This window comes from Rhinatrema bivittatum, chromosome 3, assembly GCF_901001135.1.
Source record: "Rhinatrema bivittatum chromosome 3, aRhiBiv1.1, whole genome shotgun sequence".
Classification (NCBI taxonomy): domain Eukaryota; kingdom Metazoa; phylum Chordata; class Amphibia; order Gymnophiona; family Rhinatrematidae; genus Rhinatrema; species Rhinatrema bivittatum.
This window is the reverse complement of record NC_042617.1, coordinates 438,016,964-438,039,241: the sequence shown is the minus strand read 5'-3', so window position 1 is coordinate 438,039,241 and position 22,278 is coordinate 438,016,964. Positions and strand designations below refer to the sequence as shown.

General features: G+C 45.2%; 1 long non-coding RNA gene across 2 annotated transcripts in view; it reads left to right on the top strand.

Annotated features, from left to right (window-relative positions):
• The window catches only part of LOC115088817, a 271,226-nt gene extending 249,823 nt beyond the window's left edge, over nucleotides 1-21,403 (top strand). For both annotated transcript variants that reach the window (XR_003855907.1, XR_003855908.1), the window contains exon 4: nucleotides 21,285-21,403. This is a non-coding gene — a long non-coding RNA (uncharacterized LOC115088817). The remainder of the gene's footprint in view (nucleotides 1-21,284) is intronic.
• Nucleotides 21,404-22,278: the final 875 nt, after the last annotated feature.

Here is a 22,278-nt window from a genome sequence, read left to right as displayed (position 1 = left end):
AGTTATAGCCTGGTATTGCTGTATCCCAGTCATGAGATTCCGTAAACCACGTTTCCATGACAGTAACAACATCCAAGTCCGTCTCCACCATTAGGGCTTGCAGATCTGGGATTCTGTTGCCCAAACTATGAGCATTTGTGCTCGTAGTTTGGGCAATAAGGTGGGAGGATAGGAGGGGAGGAGAGGCCAATAGCGCCTTTGCCAGTGGAGTTGATTGAGAGGGATGAGGATGCTAGGAGGGAGGTTGATGCCACAATGAGGCCCTGTGTTGGTTTTAGAGTGAGAGGTGGGATCACAGCAAGAGGGCAGGCAAGGGAGCGTATTTTGGTATTGCATAGAGGAAGTGTGTCAGTTGGCCTAGCAAGTCATGGCAAGAGCATAGAACCATAAAGGGGAAAGGATGGGGTGGGGGAGCAAAGGATGAAGGCCCAGTGTAATCAGGATGGGGAAGACCTGGTAGAAGCAGGGGACCCATAGTTAATAATTTGGATCCCTCATTTTAGATCCAAATGCCACACTGGGGGCCATAAGAAGGAGAAGAGGCAGGGCCCCTGGGGTCAACATCAGATTTTATGGAGGTATTAATCCCCTTGTATAGTTTAGATTGAATCTTCAGCAATGTGCCAGAGTGGTTCCATGGTAGGTGGGGTTATTTGCTGGGCTTCCATGGAGTTCATTTTTTGAAAGACTTTGGCCAGGTGATTTGAAATATGCCTGGTTGGGGCAAAAGGAGTGGTTTTGGGTGAGACAGTGGATGTTGACCACAACAGGTCAGGAAAGATCCTGGGGAGGAATGAGGGAGGTGGGTTCATGGAGTGGAACAGGGCAGGGTGATGAGTTGCCAGCAATTGATGCCTCTTATAATGGGCAGATGAGGCAGTTCTTATCTTTGAGGGGAGGGACTGGGTTGGGGGTATTGCATTGCAGTCAAATGAAGTAGTGTAGTGAGCACTATGCCATCTGTTGCAGGTTTAGCAGCAGACTCCAAGTAGTCTGGACATTGCAGCAGGAGACTTGAAGAGGTTGTGACTTTTCGCAGGGAGGAGCAGAACAATGAGATGGAGTTTGGTTGTGAGAAGGCTTAGAGGAGTATGAGGGTCATTATATTGTTAATGCACAACCAGGGGGGTCCAAGAGAAAGAAGCTGAGGTCACAATTCGTTGTCATCCTCTTCCTCTTCTTCATCTTCATTTTTGGCATCATCACATGAGTTGCAGCATATGATAGTTCATGGTGTACATGCAGGTGGACCTAGGCAATATATAAGACATTCAGCTTTAGTGGCTTTGACTGAATTATGGGAGGGTGATCTTAGGACCTTGAGGAGAAAGATTTAAAGGCTATCATACATCAACACATTCAAATTATTGGAAGGTAGAAGGGACAAGAAGAAGGATAAGAAGGTTCCTAGAAATATTCTTAATTGAGTGAGGTATTTCCTATGATTGGCTAGCATGGTTGTGAACTTTGATCCATCTCGATACAGGGCCTTGCTGGCATATGCAATTAGCATGATAGGTGCGTACAAGATTATAAAGGGTGGGTTTGGTTTATTTATGATGAATGGGAAGATGGAAGAGAACCATTTCATGTCATGGGAAATATAGGACATCAATCTGTGTTTGACTCAGCTGACTAACAAGAGTCATACTGGGGGAGTTAGGGCAGATGGTCATGGGCAACAGAGTGGTTCCTTTTGTCATTCAAGGAAATTAGTGGAGCTGGAGCTGGAAAGTCTGAAGGACAGGTCAAGGGTCAGGAAGGTAGTCAGGATATTTTTTGGAGATTTAGTAAGTTGTCCTATCTCTTTCCCTACTGCAAATTTTAACATGATTGCTCCATCTATGGAGCAACTCACCCTGCATCTAAACATATCAAATGTCCTGCAGGAGGAGTTGGGCATGGGGCCAAGTAATGGTGTTGTATTGGCAAGGGTATCGACGGCTATCATTTTGGGGGCTGTGATCAGTTGGCTGGATAAGTATCCCCATAGAATGGCTGAGGATACTACAAGGGAGAAGTTTAGACAGGGGTTCAAGATCACTTATATGGGTCTGGGCTATAGAAGATTCCATAAAAATTCTAGGTCTGCAAGTCAGTTTACTGATTTGGTAAGGGAGAGGTTGGCAAGTGAGCTAAATTTGGAATGCAGAGAGGACCAGGCATGCGGTGATGGACAGTCAAAGCAGCATCAGAAGCCTTGGTGGGCTGTAGGCAGCATTTTACTGGGACGTGGTTTTTGCTGCCCCAAGGCTAAAGGGGGTTGGTGTGCATGGACAAGCTTTGTGAATTAGACTCTGATCATGTAAGTTGGTTAATAAACCATGGCCATTGTTAAACCTATACTATGTATTTCAGTGTGTTTCTTTGGCGAGGGTAGAAGGATGAATGCCCTGAATTCCCTGCATGCTCATGTTAATCTGACGCTAAGGAGACACAGTACTATCTTGCCACCATTAGCTTGGTGGCAGGGAGGGCATTGTCCATACAACACCTCTTCTGGGGGCCCTTTAGTCACAGGGTATAATAAAGTTAGGATCAGGTAAATAGCACCTTTCTAGCAGTCTTGATCTCACCCCTTCCCCCCAACCCGGCTTCAGACACCTGTCTCATGTGGCTGCTGGATTCAAAAGCACCATGCAGGCTCTTGATTGCATCAGCCCATGGTGATTGCTGAATGGGGGCTGGGCTTCCCTGGATCACATTTTCTTATTTTGTGGTAGTTGCCATGCTTTTCTCATGACAGAATTCTGGCAGATTCACCCATCATCCCTCCCTTCTGTTTGTTCTCTGTTATGTAATTTGCTGTTGCATTTATTCATTTGTTGGAGTTGGAAGCGGTAAACCCGAGCCTAGGCTGTTTCATATGTATTAAGTTGTAAGATTTGGAACTGTGTGGATACCTTGGTCATGCATGTGTAGCTAGCGGCTGCTGTACGGAATAGCATATGGCAGTGAGGTCACTGACTGGGCTGCAGGTACTCTCATGTTGGCCATGAGATGAAGGATCACCAAAGCAGCATCAGAAGCCTTGGTGGGCTGAAGGCAGCATATTACTGGGACATGGTGTTTGCTGCCCTGAGGCTGCAGGGGTTAGTGTGCATGGGCACAGCTTGTGAATTTTGTTAGGCTCAGGTCAAATAAGTTTGTTAATAAACTGTGGCCATTGTTAAACCCATACTATGTATTTCAGGGTGTTTCTTTGGTTAGGGTAGACTGATGAATGCCCTGAATTCCCCACCTGCTCATGTTGTAATTATTACAAGTTAAAGGTTTCATGGAATTGCTTTTTTTTTTGTTTACAAACTGGTTAAAAGACAGGAAATAGAGAGTAGGATTAAATGGTCAATTTTCTCAGTGGAAAAGGGTAAACAGTGGAACGCCTCAGGGATCTGTACTTAGACCGGTGCTTTTCAATATATTTATAAATAATCTGGAAAGGAATACGACGAGTGAGGTTATCAAATTTGCGGACGATACAAAATGATTCAGAGTAGTTAAATCACAAGCAGATTGTGATACATTACAGGAGGACCTTGCAAAACTGGAAGACTGGGCATCCAAATGGCAGATGAAATTTAATGTGGTCAAGTGCAAGGTATTGCATATAGGCAAAAATAAACCTTGCTGCAGTTACACGATGTTAGGTTCGATATTAGGAACTACCACCCAGGAAAAGGATCTAGGTATCATAGTGGATAATACTTTAAAATTGTCGGCTCAGTGAGCTGCAGGAGTCAAAAAAACAAACAGAATGTTAGGAATTATTAGGAAGGGAATGGTTAATAAAATGGAGAATGTCATAATGCCTCTGTTTTGCTCCATTGTGAGACCGTACCTTGAATACTGTGTACAATTCTGGTCACCGCATCTCAAAAAAGATATAGTTACGATGGAGAAGGTATGGAGAAGGGCTACCAAAATGATAAAGGGGATGGGACAGTTCCCCTTTGAGGAAATCAATGGGCCCGTTGCCGGATGGCAGGAGCCCACCAATAATGGCAGCACGTCCAGCAACGCCGGACGCAGCAACAACGAAAGGAAGGGGGGGGGGGGGAAGGTAGCGCCCATACCGCGCAGTACAAGAAACTGGCACCGCCCAGTCCAGCCCTCTCTCGCCAGGTCCTACCTCACTGCCACCACCCAGAGCACAGCCCCACAGGAGGACAACCAGGACGCAGGACTCGGGACGTCACCAGGAGCGCCGGCGGCGCCAGCCCCTCCTTATAAGGACCCAACGCGAGGATCGCGGCCTTTTCAATCGCTAACCCGACCAAGATCCACCCACCCACCCAGGGAGCAGCGCGCAGCACGTGGGCATTAGTTACTTGTCACGGTATAATACCAGTTAGCGTTCGATGTTAGTTAGCTTGTTGAATTGTCATTCAATATTGATATGTTCGTCACAGCTTTGCGGGAGGCGGGTATCCGGGCTGGTTGGGCAAGAATTGGAAATGGTGCGGGTGTCACCACGTAATGGCATGTAGCCGGTGGCGCCGGAAGGCGGGAAAAAGCGATGGCCCTCTTGCTAGGAGTGCGGCGGGGGGCTGACAGACAGGCTGCCCTGCTTGGTTTCGGTGGCGGGCGGTGATATTCACAAGCCGCCAGCTCGGATATCCAGGAGAGTTATCTTGTACGTTTAAATAAAAGCTGTGGCCATTTACCTACCAAAGAAGGTGTCAGTATGAGTTATTAAGTTGGGAACCTTGGTGAAGAGAAAAATAAAGGGAAGAGGTACAAAAGGGGACAGGACAAGGGAGGAAGGAGAAATTGGCCGTTGCTACATTAAGGCTGAAGAGGTTAGGCCTGTTCAGCTTGGAGAAGAGATGGCTGAGGGGGGATATGATTGAGGTCTTTAAGATTATGGGAGGTCTTGAACGAGTAGACGTGAATCGGTTATTTACACTTTTGGATAATAGAAGACCTAGGGGGCATTTCACGAAGTTAGCAAGTAGCACATTTAAGTCTAATCGGAGAAAATTCTTTTTCACTCAACGCACAATTAAGCTCTGGAATTTTTTTCCAGAGGATGTGGTTAGTGCAATTAGTGTAGCCCTTACCATATGACAGGGCAAAGGTAGCGCCGGCGCCATTTTGGTTCCTGTCACCCGACGTCACGAGTGCAGGAGATCGCTCCCGGACCCCCGCTGGACCCCCAGGACTTTTGCCCTCACTGTCAGTGAGGGCAAAAGTAGCGCCGGCGCCATTTTGACTTTTGCCCTCACTATGTTGACATAGTGAGGGCAAAAGTAGCGCTGGCGCCATTTTGAATATTGGCAATACGGCCCGCATGCAGGAGGTCACTCCCGGACCCCCGTTGGACTTTTGGCAAGTCTTGTGGGAGGGTGAGGGATTTATTTTAAAGGGTCGGGGTGGGTTTTAGGGTGCCGGTTTTCCCGCCCTCCCCGACTTACGATTTTTTACGATTTAAAAAAAACAAAAACCATGACGATCAGATTTCCCTCCCCCCCCCCAGCCAAAATCGATCGTTAAGACGATCGATCACCCGATTCACATCCCTAAACAATATAAAATAAGCACCTCACTGTCAGAAGATTTATGCTAAGGTGCTGCTTTCCCTGAGTTTCAGCTTATCATTTGCAAATGCAATGTGCTGCCCATTACACAACTGATATCTTTCAAAGCTGACAGAGCTAAACATTACACTTTTGCTTTATCTCAGATGCAGATGAATTGGATAGAAGTCTGTAATTTCCATGATGAAAGGAAGCTGAAATATTTTAAAACTCATGAAACCCGCAGAAGCATGGCGGATTTAGAAGGGGCTCAAGTATTACTGCTGCAGTGTTTTGCATTGAAATAAATATCTGTTGAATATGTACAATCTGGGGAAAACTCAGGACCTTATTTGCTTAGCATTTAGCCTTAGTAAAAGAGACCCAACACTTGTGCCCTGATCCCTAATTTGCTTAGCATCTGATTTAAACAGAATCAGGTTTGCAACTGCTTGCCTTGTGCTGTCAATCAGTTAACATATTCAAACTAGGAAAATGAGAGCTGTAGGCACAATATAGTGTCTTTTAAAACAGGGCAAACTTCAGTGCTCAATTCTAAAAGTCTAATCTTTGTAGTTTTCATTAGAATTTTTTCTTTACTTTGAGAGGGTTTTAGCTTCTTTTTTTAAAAGGAATTGGACTATCGCACCATTAAAATACAACCTTACTGAAGCTATTTGTAACGTTTGTGGACCCTTGGGCCCAGCTAGAGGGTGGTGATACAGTGCTGGAGAAATCCCACAGCGGACCTATAGCCGGGAGGCGGACTTGAAGCTGAGATCTGAGAGAGTCTTCACCACTGGAAGCCCGCGGTCCCCCCGGGAGGAGCCCATGAGGTCCCGAGTTGCTTGGACTTAGGCGCAAAGGAGAATTTGGAGCCAAGAGACCAACAGGAACTTCACCACTGGAAGCCTGCAGTTCCCCCGGGAGGAGCCCGTGAGGACCCGAGCCGCTTGGACTTAGGAGCGGTGTCTGGAGGACGAAGGTCGAGAAGAGCTCCAGATCAATGCGGGCTGCAGAGATGCCAGAAGTAGAATCAAATCAAGGGTCAGGGCAGGCGGCGGACAGCAGAAGCCAAGGACGAGCCGAAGTCAGGAACCAGGAAGATGATCCGAATTCAAAGCCAGAAGACAAGCTGAGGTCAGGAGCCAGGAAGATGTTCTGTCAAAGCCAGAAGACAAGCCGGGGTCAGGAGCCAGGAAGACATTCCAAAGTCAAAGCCAGAAGACAAGCCGCGGTCAGGAGCCAGGAAGAGACAGGAACAAGATGAAGACAGCAACTAGCCAACCTCATAGAGGGAACCTCATTGCAAGGCAAGGAAAGGGAGTTTAAGCAGAGTTTAAATACCTGGGAGGCGTCTAACGTCATCACATCAGTGAGATGGGTTTTCCCGCACTGGTCCCTTTAAAAGGATCAGCCCCAGCACACGCGCGCACCTAGGGGGCAGGGCTTGGAGCAAGGAAGATGTGCAGGAGCTCGGGGGCATCTCCCCTGTGGGGACGCCACCATGGAGACGCCTGGTTGAGGCCTGCAACGAGTGGAGGGCCATCGGGGAACACCCCGAAGCTGGACTGGAGGGAGGTAGGAGCCCGGCCTTAGCGTCCCGCGGCCGGGAATCATAACACTATTTTAGTGCTGGCACTAAATTGGGTTTTGTCCTTTAAAAGCCCCAGTACTCTTAGCCTATGGCTCACTAGTTCCTGAATAGTGGTGAGGCCCATTCGCTTAGTGCTAGATGATATGCTCATCTAAGATATTTAGCTTTCCAAAGTGCTAAATATAATGCTAGTGCCATACTGCACTGAGGAGGATAGATTGATATATGAGAACCTTAAGGACTGATTTTAAATGTGAACAGAATGCCTAAGATAGCCAACTATTTTTTCACTGGATACATTGTTAAATTTCAGCTTCAATCTACCTGATGAGGTTGCAACTGAAAATAAGTTAAATTGGCTATCTGGATTTAAACCTGCAATAGCTACACCTAGGTTTGGCTTAGCTAATTTAGCCCTAGATTGAGAGAGGGGAGAGAGAGAGAGAGAGCGAGGCCAATGTGTAAGTTTACTATTTATGTCTCCATACACAATCATTCATTCATTATCCCATTCACAACATTACCTGTTGTTTAAGTTTTGGAGAGGTGCGTTCCCTGAAGAAGTCCAGTAAGGGTGAAATGAGGGTCCTTTTGTAGGGAGTATTCTGAATCATAAGTACAAAAGGAGAATCAGTGGAACATTAAGGAGGAGGGAAATATTTAGTAGTGGATAACATTGTCAACATTATTAAGTGATAAATAGATTATATGTTACAGTTTTTAAGGTTCAATGGGTATGAATGGTTGATTGGGTAATGTGAATAGGGTCATGAATGAATGATTGTGTATGGTGAGGTTTTAGAGGACATTATATTTTTGATGTACATTTTGATCATTGTGTGTATGGTATTTTGAAATAAATTGTATAAAAAGTTTGGTACTTCACATGTTCACTTTGTTATGAATAAAACCTAAATAGTTAACATTTTTGTAATACATCTTGAAGTGTCTGTTAAAAGTGTGGTAAGTTTTGGTGATAATGTATAGTGTGTATAGTGTGGTAAGTTTTGGTTATAATGTATAGAACGATTTGTGTGAGTAAGCAGCATGGGATCCATCAAATATTGGGATCCTGTCAGATACTTGTAACCTGGCTTGGTCACTGTTAAAAACAGAATACTGGTCTTGATGGACCTTTGGTCTGATACAGTATGGCAAATCTTATGAGAATGAATGGAAAATATCATATTGCTCTGTAATGAGCCATAGTGTGCACACACCTTAAGTATTGAGTGCAGTTTTAGTTGCTCCCATCTCAAGGAAGACATAGTAGAATTAGAAAAGCTGCAGAGGAAGGTAACATAAAATGATAAAGGGGAAGGAACATCTCTGTTATGATGAGGAACTACGCAGACTAGATCTCTTCAGCTTGGAGAAGAGACAGTTGAGAGGGGACATATTAGAAGATTATAAAATCATGAGTGGGGAAGAACAAATAAATAAAGGTCAGTTATTTATTCTTTCAAATAATACAAAACAAGGGGACACTCCATGAAACTAACAACCAGCAGATTTGAAACAAATCATGGAAAGTACTTTTTCATTCAGTGTACTATCAAGCTGTGGAATCTGTTGCCAGAGGTCATGATCAAGGTGATTAGCATGGTGGAGTTTAAAAGAGGTCTGGACAAGTTCCTGCACCAAAGGTCTATAACATGTTTTAATCAGGTAGACTAAAGAAAACTATTCCTATTCCTGGGAGTGTGTAATAGGAATTAGATCTACTTTTTGGGCTCTACCAGGTACTTGTGACCTGGATTGCCCACTGTTAGAGACAGGATGCTGGGCTTGATGGAGTTTGATCTGACCCAGCTTGGCATTTTTATATTCTTATGCTCCAACTCTTCTCAGAAAAGATCTTGCACAACATAGTGTGAATTTCCAGGTGAGAGATCTCCATGGTGAGACCGCACCTTGAATACTGTGTACAATTCTGGTCGCCACATCTCAAAAAAGATATAATTGTGATGGAGAAGGTACAGAGAAGGGCTACCAAAATGATAAGGGGAATGGAACAGCTCCCCTATGAGGAAAGACTAAAGAGGTTAGGATTTTTCAGCTTGGAGAAGAGACGGCTAAGGGGTGATATGATAGAGATGTTTAAAATCATGAGAGGTCTAGAACGGGTAGATGTGAATCGGTTATTTACTCTTTCGAATAGTAGAAAGACTAGGGGGCACTCCATGAAGTTAGCATGGGGCACATTTAAAACTAATCAGAGAAAGTTCTTTTTTACTCAACGCACAATTAAACTCTGGAATTTGTTGCCAGAGGATGTGGTTAGTGCAGTTAATATAGCTGTGTTTAAAAAAGGATTGGATAAGTTCTTGGAGGAGAAGTCCATTACCTGCTATTAAGTTCATTTAGAGAATAGACACTGCTATTACTAGCAACGGTAACATAGAATAGACTTAGTGACCATCCCTTGTGTTGAATGTGGTTTTTCAGATATCTTCAGGTTGGATGCATACCAAATTGTACGCACCACTCAGATCCAACTTGGTGAAGATCTGTGCCCCTTGAAGGTGGTCAAATAGCTCGCTGATAAGGGGCAGGGGGTATCGGTCTTTGCAGGTTATGGCATTGAGCCCTCTGTAGTCAATACAAGGGTGTAACCTGCTGTCCTTTTTCTTAATGAAGAAAAATCCTGTGCCAGCAGGAGAATCAGAGGGACAAATGAACCCTTTCTCTAGGTTCTCTTTTATATATTATACACAGACATGGCTAGGGTTTCTGGGTGAGACAATGGATAAGTATGCCCTTGGGAGGCATTGTGCCCGGCAGGAGTTCTATGGGACAATTGAACTTGCGAAACGGAGGCAAGGTATCCGGCTTCTGCTTCTAGAAGACATCTTCGAAGTCAACAACCTGAGTAGGCAACCCAGAAAGAGTGGTAGACTTCAGAACAGGGACAACTGGAGACACTTGTCATAGACATATCTTCTGGTATTTGGAGCCCCACTGCACCAGCTGCAGGGACTGTCAATCAAATTGGGGTTCGTGGGTCTGGAGTCAGGGCAGCCCTAGGATAACTGGATGTGTTGAACATTTTAACACATAGAAGGACATCTCCTCCTCATGGAGAGTGCCCATGGTAAGACAGACAGCCACTGTTCGATGGGTGATGAGCCCTGGAAGAGGTTCTCCTTGAACGGAGGCGATGTGAAGACTCACATCTAATGGCTGAAGAGGAATGTTCAGAAGCTTGTCGATGTCATCCATGATGAAGCTGCCATTTGCTCCGATATCGACAAAAGCAGTGGTGGCGACGGAGTGGGTCTTGATGCCCAGAGAGACAGGAAGCAGGAGTTGGGGGCTGGTGACAGTAGCACCTAAGCTCGGGACCCCCGCTGGGCTCAAGCATTGCAGTTTTCTGGACTAACTGTACAGAACTGCCGAGTATGTCCAGAAGTGCCACAGTAAAGGCAAAGACCCGCCTTCCTCCGACGAAGATGTTCGGTCAGAGACAGTCGCCCACGGTTCACCTCCATAGGTTCCCCCATGGAAGAGGGTGGTGGTGTTGGAATCTTGGCTGGAGGGCTTAGAACACACATGGGAAACGGTGTAGGAGAGCTGGAGGCCTTTACTTCTAGGTGTCTTTGCCGGAGACGATGGTTGATCTTCCCGGTGAGGGAAATCAGGTCCTCTAAAGACGTGGGAGTCTCACAGATGGAGAGTTCATCTTTGAGAGTGCTGGAGAGTCCATCTAGGAAGATGGCTTGCAGACAATCTTCTTGCCACCTGAGCTCAGTGGCCAGGGTCCTGAACTCCACCATATACTCTGAGAGGGTCCGCGACCCTTGACGGAGGTGGAGTAGACTATTACTGGCTACAGTCTGGTGGCTTGGGTCTCTGAAGGTCTGCTTGAAGAGAGCAACAAACTTGGATAACTTGCAAAGTATGGGATCAGAACATTCTCATAGGGGAGAGGCCCATGCAAGAGCCTTCCCTTCCAGGCGAGAAAGGATGAAGGTCACTTTAGTGATTTCCTTCAGGAACAAGGAGGGTTACAGTGCAAATTGCATGATGCACTGATTGAGGAAGCCACGGCAGGAGCGTGGGTCCCCGTTGTATCGAGGAGGTGCAGGGAGGGCCAACGATGCTTTGGGTAGCATAGAGGCTGATAGGCCCATGGGATTGGCCAGAGCTGTATCTCACAGCTGGGAAAGAAGCTCTTCCACCGAAGAGGCTAGCACTTCCAAAGCTTGGTGATGTTCTTTGACTATGGCGGCCAAACCTGGTAGGGCCCTGGAGGCGGGAGACTCCGCCTAGTCCATGGCGTTTTCCACCTGTTGCACTCGGGGCTGAACCCTTGTCCTGGAGCAGTGGAGAATGGCTCCCTGGTGGGACCAGGAAGCACCTGCCCCCAGGTGGTGGAGCACTGGAGGAGACAGAGGCTAGGATTAGCTTCACCACTGGAAGCCCGCGGTCCCCCCGGGTGGAGACCGTAGGAACCCAGACTGCTTGGACTTAGGTGGGCCTCAAAGGGTCTCCTGGAGAGGTAGTAGACAGGTGTGCCCACAGACAGCAGGGGAGCGCAGTCGGACAAGGCTGTAGGTCTGATGGAGCATGGAGGACCAGGCGATGACAAGGCAAGGGACAGAGCCAGAATCAGGAGGCATGGACAATCAGTCAGATGTCAGAATCTGGAGGTCAGATGAAGTCACAATGCAGGCAGAGTTCAGGAGGCAGGCAGCAGACAGATAGGTCAAGGAACAGGCCAAGGTCAGTACCAGAGAGACAGTCCAAGGGTACTACCTGGGAGATGAACAGATGGACGCAGGAACAGAGGGACGCTGGAACAGTAGGATACTGGCACAAGGCTGGAATGAGACTGGAACAAGACTGGAAAAAGACTGGAACAAGGCTTAGAATGCAGAGACAATCTAGCACACAATACAATGCCGACCTGATTGCCAAGGCAAGGAAGTGCAGGCAGTGACTTCCTTAAGTAGTTCCTTCAATCAGTGCACGCTGCAGAGCTAGGACCCGCCCCTGGCCCTACAAGAGGTCGGGAGGTCCACGCGCACGTAGGGGCATGGCCAACGCCACAGAAGACGCCAAACTTTGGCGTGAGGCCTGGCACGCAGTGGAAGGCCCGGCGACCGCCGCCGCGGGATGCCGAGGACTGCAGGAGCTCGTGGCTGCCACTAGGGAGGCCGACCTGGGACCTGCAGAGGAGCCAAAGAGGTGAGCAGGTCCATGTGCAGACCGGACGCGGACAAGGCATGCAGCAGAGACACCCAGTCTCCTCAACTGAAAAGTGTTCAGGATATCTGCCCCACTCCCACAGAGGAGTAAAATATCCATGAATAAATGGATTACAGCGGGCTCTGGGAGAACAAGACCTATGACCCAGAGACACCCAGTCTCCTCAACTGAGAAACATTCAGGATATCTGTCCCCACTTCCACAAAGGAGTCAAATATCCAGAAGTAAATGGATTACTGTGGGATCTGGTAAAATAATGGCTGTGGTGAAAAGACATCCTCTGTCCACATCGATACCTTTACATAATGCCTTTTCTGCATTGGAAGCTGAAGCTGCTCCTCCAACAAAAAATAAGTTGGTATTTCTAAAGGAAGAAGCCACTCAATGCAACCGCAAACCCTTTATCATTATCAAGTCACATAAAAGAAAGTTCCTTCTGCGGTTGCACTCACCCGATGCAGCCCAGTCCAGTCTTGCCTCCTCCTGCAGCGGCAGAGAGCCACTGCCAGCGCTGAACTTCTCTGTGGCTCAGGGCTGCAGCTCAGAATGCTGAAGCCTGACTTCTCCGGTGTTTTCCTAGGCATGTGCTTAAAGGGACCGCGGCAGGAAAGATTCCCACGGTTCCTTCTGATGATGTCAGCACTTCTGCCTATTTAAGGCTGCTTCTACCTGCTATACCTTGCCTCAGCAACAGGTTGTGCTCCTCGTGGGTCTCTTGTTGTCTGTCGTCTTCTCTTGGATTGCCTCTCTGATTTTGGTTTGGACTGTCTGGATTACATTTTGGATTGCTGCCTGCCTTGACTTTTGGAACGGTTGCAGAATCTGTTGGATTGCCACCTGCCCTGACTCTTGGAATGGTTACAGACTCTGTTGGATTGCTGCCTGCCTTGACTCTTGGAATGGTTACAGATTCTGCTGGTTTGCTGCCTACCCTGACTCTTGGATCTGTTATGGTTTCCACTGGATCACCACCTGCCCTGACTTCTGCCTCATCCTAGACTCTTTCAGCTTGCTGCTTCATGGATTTGCTCTTCTCTGGAGATCAGCTCCTAAGTCCAGCCAGCCCCGGCATACAAAGCCTCAACCTGAGGGGAGTGAGGGCTGGTATTGGTGAAGGTCCTGTTGGGTCTCCGCATCTACCAGCTCTGCCTACCAATGATGAGAACCTACAGGACTCCTCCCTGCAGGTAGGTGACGACCTCATCCTGGAGATCAGCAAACATGGGAGGAATGCTGACCATAAATGCTTATAGCCCAGGCAATAAAATCCCCAATCTGCTGGCCCTAATGGTGGAGGCAGACTTAGACATGGTTCATGGAGTCTCTTGATTGGGATACAGTAATCCTGGGCTACAACTTGTTAATGAAGGATAGAGAGGACAGAAAAGGGGGAAGAGAGGTACTTTATGTCTAAAACAATATCCAAGCAACTGAAATGCAAAGAAAATGGGGATATGGAAGAAGCATTATGGGCTATCCTTAAACAAGACAATGATATGTCCATTTAGACTGGGGTGGTCTACAGGCCTCCAACCAAAACTGAAGACCTGGACCGAGATCTGGTGAAAGACATACAAAAGGTGGGGAAAAAAGAGAAGTGCTGATCATTGGAGAATTTAATCTGCTGGATCTGGATTGGCGTATCCCTTCTGCTGAATCTGCAAGAAGCAGATAAATAGGGGATGCCCTTCAAGCAGTTCTTCTCAAACAAATGGTAATGGAACCCATGAGAGAGAGTGTGATAGTCAACCTAGTAATGAGGACAGGTGCCCACCTGAGCACCAGTGAACATCAGTCTGTATGGTTTGATATTTCAAATAAGGTTCAAAGATGTCACACAAAGACCAGAGTTTTGAATTTCAAAAATATGGATTTTGACAAAATGGGGATGCACCTGGAAGAAGAACTAAAAGACTGGGAGAAAATATGTGAGGTGGAAAAACAGTAGGCCAAATTGAAAGGAGTTATTACAAAGGCAACAAATCTCTATGGGGGTCATTTATCAAAATGCGGTAAGGCATTTTTGCATGCGTTAAGGGCTTATCGCATGAAAAAATGTGTTTAACGCATGCGATGCAAATTCAGAAAATAGGAGGAGTTAGGGGTGGACTGTCTGCAAAGAGCTATTGCACTAGGCCTATTTCAGCTGAATTGAAGGAGAGAGAGAGAGAGAGAGAGAGAGAGAGAGAGAGAGAGAGAGAGAAAGAGAGAGAGAGAGAGACTGGCCATAATATCATGGCCCATAGGTAGGTATTTGTATCCCTATGGTAGGGCCACCTAGTAACTCGAGGTGGGGATTAGGTAAGAGTGTAGGGGTTAGGGGCCACTTTGACATTCTACGTGATACCTATGAACAGAACAGTGGTCTCTTGTGAAGATTGCTGGCCTTCGGAGTGAGGAAACTCACTCCAAGATGAGATTTCGGCAAGGTTCTCTCAACCTAGCTTGATGGACTCTCTACCTGGGTAACATCAAGCAAGGTTGAGAGAACATTGCTCAAATCTCATCTTGGAGTGAGTTTCCTCACTCCGAAGGCCAGCAAATCTTCACAAGAGACCACTGTTCTGTTCGTAGGTATCACGTAGAATGTCAAAGTGGCCCCTAACCCCCTACACTCTTACCTAATCCCCACCTCGAGTTACTAGGTGGCCCTACCATAGGGATACAAATACCTACCTATGGGCCATGATATTATGGCCAGTCTCTCACTCTCTTGCTTGCTCACTCACTCTCATCATTAAAAATGGTCCCCAGTGGTTGAATGCAGGAAATACAACAGGTCTGGTACTTACCACATTTTGATAAATCCAGGCCTATGTTAGAAAAGTAAACAAAAGTATGAGGAAAAAAAACAATTTAGTTCTCAAAGGAGGTAGCTGAAAAAAATAAAGTACAAAAGAACAGCATTCAGGAAGTATAAAGGATCAAAAAAAAAAAGGAACTCAGGGAAGAATTTCTATGAATTCTTTCTATTTCTATTTCTATGAATCAACTTTCTATGAATCAACTTGAACTTGACATCAATGTTGCATCCAATAGATTAATGGCTTAAGTTACTCTCGCGATTAATTATTTAAATTAAACATTCATGGTTGATTATAGTTACAGTAGTTATATTTTAGTTTACTTAATCTATAAACTGTTATATGTAAAAGCTGTTTCTAACTTATATTTAAGTTCCTGTTTACTTTTGTATAATCTGTTTAATGTAAAGCCTGTTACTAAAATTAATGTTTAATGTAAACCGAGGTGATGTATAACTATACGTACCACGGTATATAAGAATCTCTAAATAAATAAATAAATAAATAAATAAATAAATAAAATAAAATAAGAATACCTGGGGAAAACAAGGGAGGCAAAGAAATAAATCATGAAAGCAAAAGGTCAGGCAGAAGACAGGATTGCCAAAGAGGTAACAAAACAATTTTCAGATATATCAGAGAAAGAAGGATGGTCTGAAGTGGTAAATTAAAATGGAAAGGTGACAAGGAGGAAGTGTAGAGAAAGATGAAGAAATGGCAGAAATATTAAACAAATACTTCAGAACGATGTTCACTAATGAAGACCCTGGAGAAGGACCGTTGCTGGTTGACAATTCCATAGATGGGAATGGGAAGAAGAGAATGGATAGGAGGAGCTAGGAAAACTGAAAGTGGACAATGTCATGGGGCTGGATGAGATACATCCCAAAATACTATGGGAAGTCAGAGATGTTCTGGCAAGTCTGCTGAAAATCCAGTTCAATAGATCTCTGGAAATGAGAGTCGTGAGATTGGAGAAGAGTGATTGTGGTCCCACTTCACAAGAATGGTAGAAGAGAAGAAGCTGGAGGCTACAGGCCAGTTAGGCTCACCTCTCTGGTGGGAAAATCAATGGAGGTTCTGCTGAAAGAAAGGATAGTGAACTATCTACAATACAGTAAGTTGTTGGATCCAAGGCAGCATGGATTCACCAAGGGAAAGTCCTGTCAGACAAATCTGATTGATTTTTGATTGGAAAACTAGAGAATTGGATCAAGGAAGAGCACTTGATGTGATTTACTTGGATTTCAGGACAAGTACAAGGTGTTGCATATAGGGAAAAATAACACTTGCTGTAGTTACACGATGATAGCTTCCATATTAGGAGCTACCACCCAGGAAAAATATCTAAGCATCATAGTGGATAATACTTTAAAATTGTTAACTCAGAGTGCTGCAGCAGTCAAAAAAACAAAGAGAATGTTAGGAATTTTTAGGAAGGGAATGCTTAATAAAACGGAAAATGTCATAATGCCTCTGTATCGCTACATGGTGAGACCACACCTTGAATACTGTGTACAATTCTGGTCACCGCATCTCAAAAAAGATATAGTTGCGATGGAGAAGGTACAGAGAAGGGCAACCAAAATGATAAAGGGGATGGAACAGCTCCCCTATGAGGAAAGGCTGAAAAGGTTAGGGCTGTTCAGCTTGGAGAATGACAGCTGAGGGGGGATATGATAGAGGTCTTTAAGATCATGAGAGGGCTTGAACGAGTAGATGTGAATCGGTTATTTACACTTTTGAATAATAGAAGGACTAGGGGGGCATTCCATGAAATTAGCAAGTAGCACATTTAAGACTGTTCGGAGAAAATTCTTTTTCACTCAATGCACAATAAAGCTCTGGAATTTGTTGCCAGAGGATGTGGTTAGTGCAGTTAGTGTAGCTGGGTTCATAAAAGGTTTGGATAAGTTCTTGGAGGAGAAGTCCATTAACGGCTATTAATCGAGTTTACTTAGGGAATAGCCATTGCTATTAATTGCATCAGTAGCATGGGATCTTCTTAGTGTTTGGATAATTGCCAGGCTCTTGTGGCCTGGTTTGGCCTCTGTTGGAAACAGGATGCTGGCTTGATGGACCCTTGGTCTGACCCAGCATGGCAATCTCTTATGTTCTTATGTTCTTTTGAAATGGTCTCGCATAGTAGGCTTGTGAATAAAATGAGATGCTTGAGAGCGAGCACAAAGGTGGTGGAGTAGATTACAAGCTGGTTGACTGACAGGAGACAGCATGTAATGATAAATGGAACCTACTCTGAAGAGAGAACAGTGTTAAGTGAAATTCCACAAGGATTGGTTTTGGGACCAGCTCTGTTCAATATCTTTGTGAGTGACATTGCAAAAGAGATAGAAAGTAAAGTTTGTCCATTTGTGGATGATACTAAAATCCACAACAGAGTGGACACATCTAAAAAGGTAAAGTGAATAACAAGTGATTTAAGAAAGCTTGAAGAGTGGTTGAAGATTTGGCAGCTGGAATTCAATGCTAAGAGGTGCAGAGTCATGCATCTGGGGAGGGGTAATCCAAAAAAGCTGCATGTGATGGGTGGTGAAGGGCTGTTGTGCATGGACTGGGAGAGGGAATTTGGGTTGATAGTGTCTTGTGATCTGAAGGCAGTGAAGCAATGTGACAAGGCAATAGCTAAAGCCAGAAGACTGCTGGTCAACATAGAGAGAGAGGAATAACCAGCAAGATAAAGGAGGTGATAATGCCCTTGTACAGGTCCTTGATGAGGCCTCATCTGGAGTACTGTGTTCAGTTCTGGAGACCATATTTCAAAAAGGATACAGACAGGATGGAAGTGGTCCAGACCAGGGTAACAAAATGGTGTGGGGTCTGTATAGGAAGACTTATGAGGAGAGGCTAAAGGATCTAGACATGTATACCCTGGAAGAGAGGAAGTGCAAGGGAGATCTGATACTTACCTCCAGATACCTGAAAAGTTTTAATGATGCATGAATTTTGAACCTTTTTCTTTGGAAAGGAAATCATAGAACTATGGGGTCATGAAATTACACTCCAGGGAGGACGGTTGGGAGAAAAAGGGGAATTGGATTCAGGTGACAGCCAACATTGGGCCCTGACTTTTGTGGTCCAGAGTATGGATATATAGACAATTAGACATTAGGGAAAAAGCACAGGACTCCTTCTATGGCCAAGTCCAAAAGCAAAGCACATTCAAGCAGCTCACCCCATAAAAATGCTCCTATATTGGGTTTGATAATTGCTTGATTTGGATTGAAAATATTACTACCCTTCACATAAGGCTGCACGAAGCAGCAGTTACTACCCTTAACAGAAACATGGAGAGGCAGTTATGTTACCTTAACAGTTACCTTAACAGTAACATGGGGATTACCTGCAAGGAGCAGCAGTTACTACCCTCAACAGAAACATGGGAGTAACCTGCATGGAGCACTAATTACTACCATAAGAATCTTACTGGGCAGACTTAATGGACCATTTGGTCTTTTTCTGCCATCATTATTCTACTATGTTACTTTTATCCTCTGTGTTAGTAACAATTGTATTAATTTATTCACCACAGAGGTCAGGATAACCAGCCTGTTGTTCCCAGCCTTCTCCTTATTTCCAATTTTGTGGAGAGGAGCCACATCTGCCTGCCTCCAGTCCTCTTGAACTCTAAAGGAGCACTGAAAAGGACAGCCAGAGGAGCATCCAGAATGTACCTGTTCTCTTAATACCAGTGGCGTAGCCAGAATTGATTTTTTGGGTGGGCACAAGGTTAACATGGGTGGGCTGTAGGCATGCAGGTCTACTAGTTGTTTTTTTACTAATAAATAATGCCAAATTATGCAGCATAGCATTCACATCTACGCCTAAGTATGAGGTTTACTTAATGATACAAACATAATTCACGGTGATTTGTGGTACTTTAGCCTTCTTATTATTACGATTTTATACACGGCTCCTACCTGTCCATAAATTTTGAGAGAGCGGTTCTGTTGCTTATATTTAAATTGCTAACATCTCAAAATATAGATATATATTTTTACCTTTGTTGTCTGATCTTTGTATTTTTCTAATCAGTTGGTCCTGGTCTCTTTTTCCCATTTTTTCCCTTATAGCTCATTTCCTAATTCCTTTTCAGTGTCTTTCTTCTATTACTGTCTTCTTCCCTTACACACACACACACACACACACACACATACACGCTTTCTCTCACAGACTCCCTCTCACACACTCAAGCTGTCACTCTCATATGCTCTCCCCCCCCCCCCCCCCCCAAAGCTCACATTCAAGTTCTCACTTTCTCACCCCTCCCCAGGCTTATATTCTTATGCACACACAGACGCACATCCAGGCACCCATTCTCACCCACACACATAAACCCAGACTCCTATTCTCACCCACAAACCCATGCTCCCAGTCTCACCCACACATATTCAAGCTCCCACTCTCATCCATACATATACACATTTAAGGTACTATTCTCACCCACACATACACACATTCAACCACCCATTCTTATCCACATATTCAAGCTTCCATTCTCACCCACCCACACAAACCCAGGCTCTCATTCTCACCCATATATACACACATTCAAGCTCCCATTCTCACCCACCCACAAACCCAGGCTCCCATTCTCAACCACACATACACACATTCGAGCTCCCATTCACCCACATACACACCCAGGCTCCAGTTTTCACCCACACACACTCCCATTCTCGTCCACACATACACATTCAAGCACGTACACAGCTTCCGCTTCCTCCCCCCAAAGCAGGAAGATCAGCTGCCTCTCCTGCTGCCACCGGCCTCCTGCTATCTTCGGGCGTTGGGCGGTATGGCCCGCCGAACTTCCTGTCGGGGGGGGAGGAGCGGAAGCGCAGCGCACAACGTCCGCTTCCTCCCCCCCCCCCAAGCAGGAAGATCGGCGGGCCATACCGCCCGATGCCCGAAGATAGCAGGAGGCCGGTGGCAGCAGGAGAGGCAGCTGATCTTCCTGCTTTGGGGGAGAAAGCGGAAGCTGCACGCGGCGCTTCCGCTCCCCCAAACAGGAAGTTCGGCAGGCCGTTTGGTCCGAAGATAGCAGGAGAACGGGTGGTAGCAGGAGAGGCAGCTGATCTTCCTGCATTGGGGGGAGGAAGCGGAAGCTGTGCGCGGCGCTTCCGCCCCCCCCCCCGAACAGGAAGACCGGTTGGCCATACGGCCGCAGCAGCGCTTCCCCATGTGTGCCGTGATGGCGCGCGAGGCGTGGGTTCTCTTGTTCGCTGTCGCAGGGATGGGATCCCGCGACAGCCTTGCAGTTCCGGTGCCAGTTGGGTGGGCCTGGGTCTAAGTTGGGTGGGCACCTGCCCACCCAGGCCCACCCGTGGCTACGCCACTGCTTAATACCCTGGGATATATCCCATCCGGCCCATTCACTTTATTTTCTTTTAGTTTAGCTAGCTCCTCATAAACACAGTCTTCTGAAAACAGCTTGAGGTTTACTTCAATCCCCATCCTGTTTAGTTTCTTTAATCTTACTCCTGGCCCTTCTTCAGCAAACACCAAACAGACATATTTATTAAGCAATTTCACTTTTTTTCTTGTCAGTCTCTACATATACCTCCCCTTCAATAACATTGTTTCTCTTCCTCCTATCACTAATTTCTATCACTAGTTTCTCTTCCTCCTATCACTAATTTTTCTTCCTCTTATCACTAATATTTCTAAAAAAAAAAAAATAATAATTCCCTGTTTTACCGTATTAGCTATTTTTCTTCCATTTGCATCTTTGAACTACTAACTGCTCTCCCAGCTTCTCTTAGCTATTCCAGATATTGTTTCCTGTCTTCCTTTTTCTGTGATCTTTTATAATTTATGAAAGCTATTTTCCTTACCTTTTCCGCTGCTTCTTTAGAAAATCATAGTGGCCTCATTATAGCTGTAACAGTACAGAAAATCTATGACAGTTATTCTTATTTCCATTTCATTATACAGTAATTTCTATGTTTTCTAGGTGTTTTCAATAAATATTTAGCTATTTAATGTGAGCCTATCTCTGTATTTGAAGCTGAAATGAAATTTTGCTTTCTACTGTATATAGCTGTATGAAGTGACAGGCAGCAAGGTCAGAATAATATGTATGTGTTTTTGCAGCCTTGGCAGTTTGTCGTGTGATTTTCTTTTACCTTGTTTCAGGTGGTATCCTTCTGAAGGATGATCCTAGCAGCCTTGTGTGAAGCAGATGAGTTTCCATACACCACTTTTCCTGCCTTCTCTCGTGCTATATTGCTTTCTATAATTCTGCTATGGGCTGACAGAGCATTATGTTGCTGAAGTTGTTAAGCCATTAAGAGGAAGATAAAGTGGATACATTGGAAGAGAAATTGCTTTCTATGGTTTTTCATAAATGTTGCTTCCATTAAATAATCACGCTGAGTGATACTTTACTTTTTTATAGTGGATTGTTGCTTTTCCATATTTCTTTTTTTGTCTAATTTTTCCCAGTTGTGTCTTGTGGAGTAGGGGATGCACAAATATTTAAGATGATATTTAAAGAAGGAAATGAAACAAAATGTAGGTTTGTTTTCAGCTTCTTGCCCTGTTTCTGTGTTGACATGACTCAATGAGTAAATACAGTGTGTTTCTAGTGCCAGATGTTGCTGGCATCGGATAAACAGTTTTGCATAGCTGAGAAAGATTGAGACTTGCAAAGACTGTATTAAATCTGATAGAGGATAAGAAACAAAAATCCCATAAATTGATAACTTATTCACTTAAAGTATACTGAATAACTTATCAGGGATATTCCCGATGAATATCCCCGGATAAGTTTGAAATCTTACCTGCTATTTTTGCATATCACGAGATAGGTTTCAAAGTTATCTGGGAAGGTGTTCCCAGTTAAAATATGTATGAAACCTTGTAGGCCTGTAGGCCCAAAAAGCCTTTGCCCCCTAAAAAAAACTCCAAACATAATTAAGGAAAAGACCATAATTTAAGATCTCCTTCCCCTCTCTCCCCTTTCTCCCACTTTCCCCATACCTGCACCCACCCCCCCCCCCAAAATCTCTTATGGCAACTCTAAGCTGGGAACTAGTGTTTGGCTCCCAGTGCATTCAGCGTTGCTCTGACAGCCATGTTAGTTTTGTACGTTACCAGCATTGCAGTCAGAGCAATGCGGGATGCACAG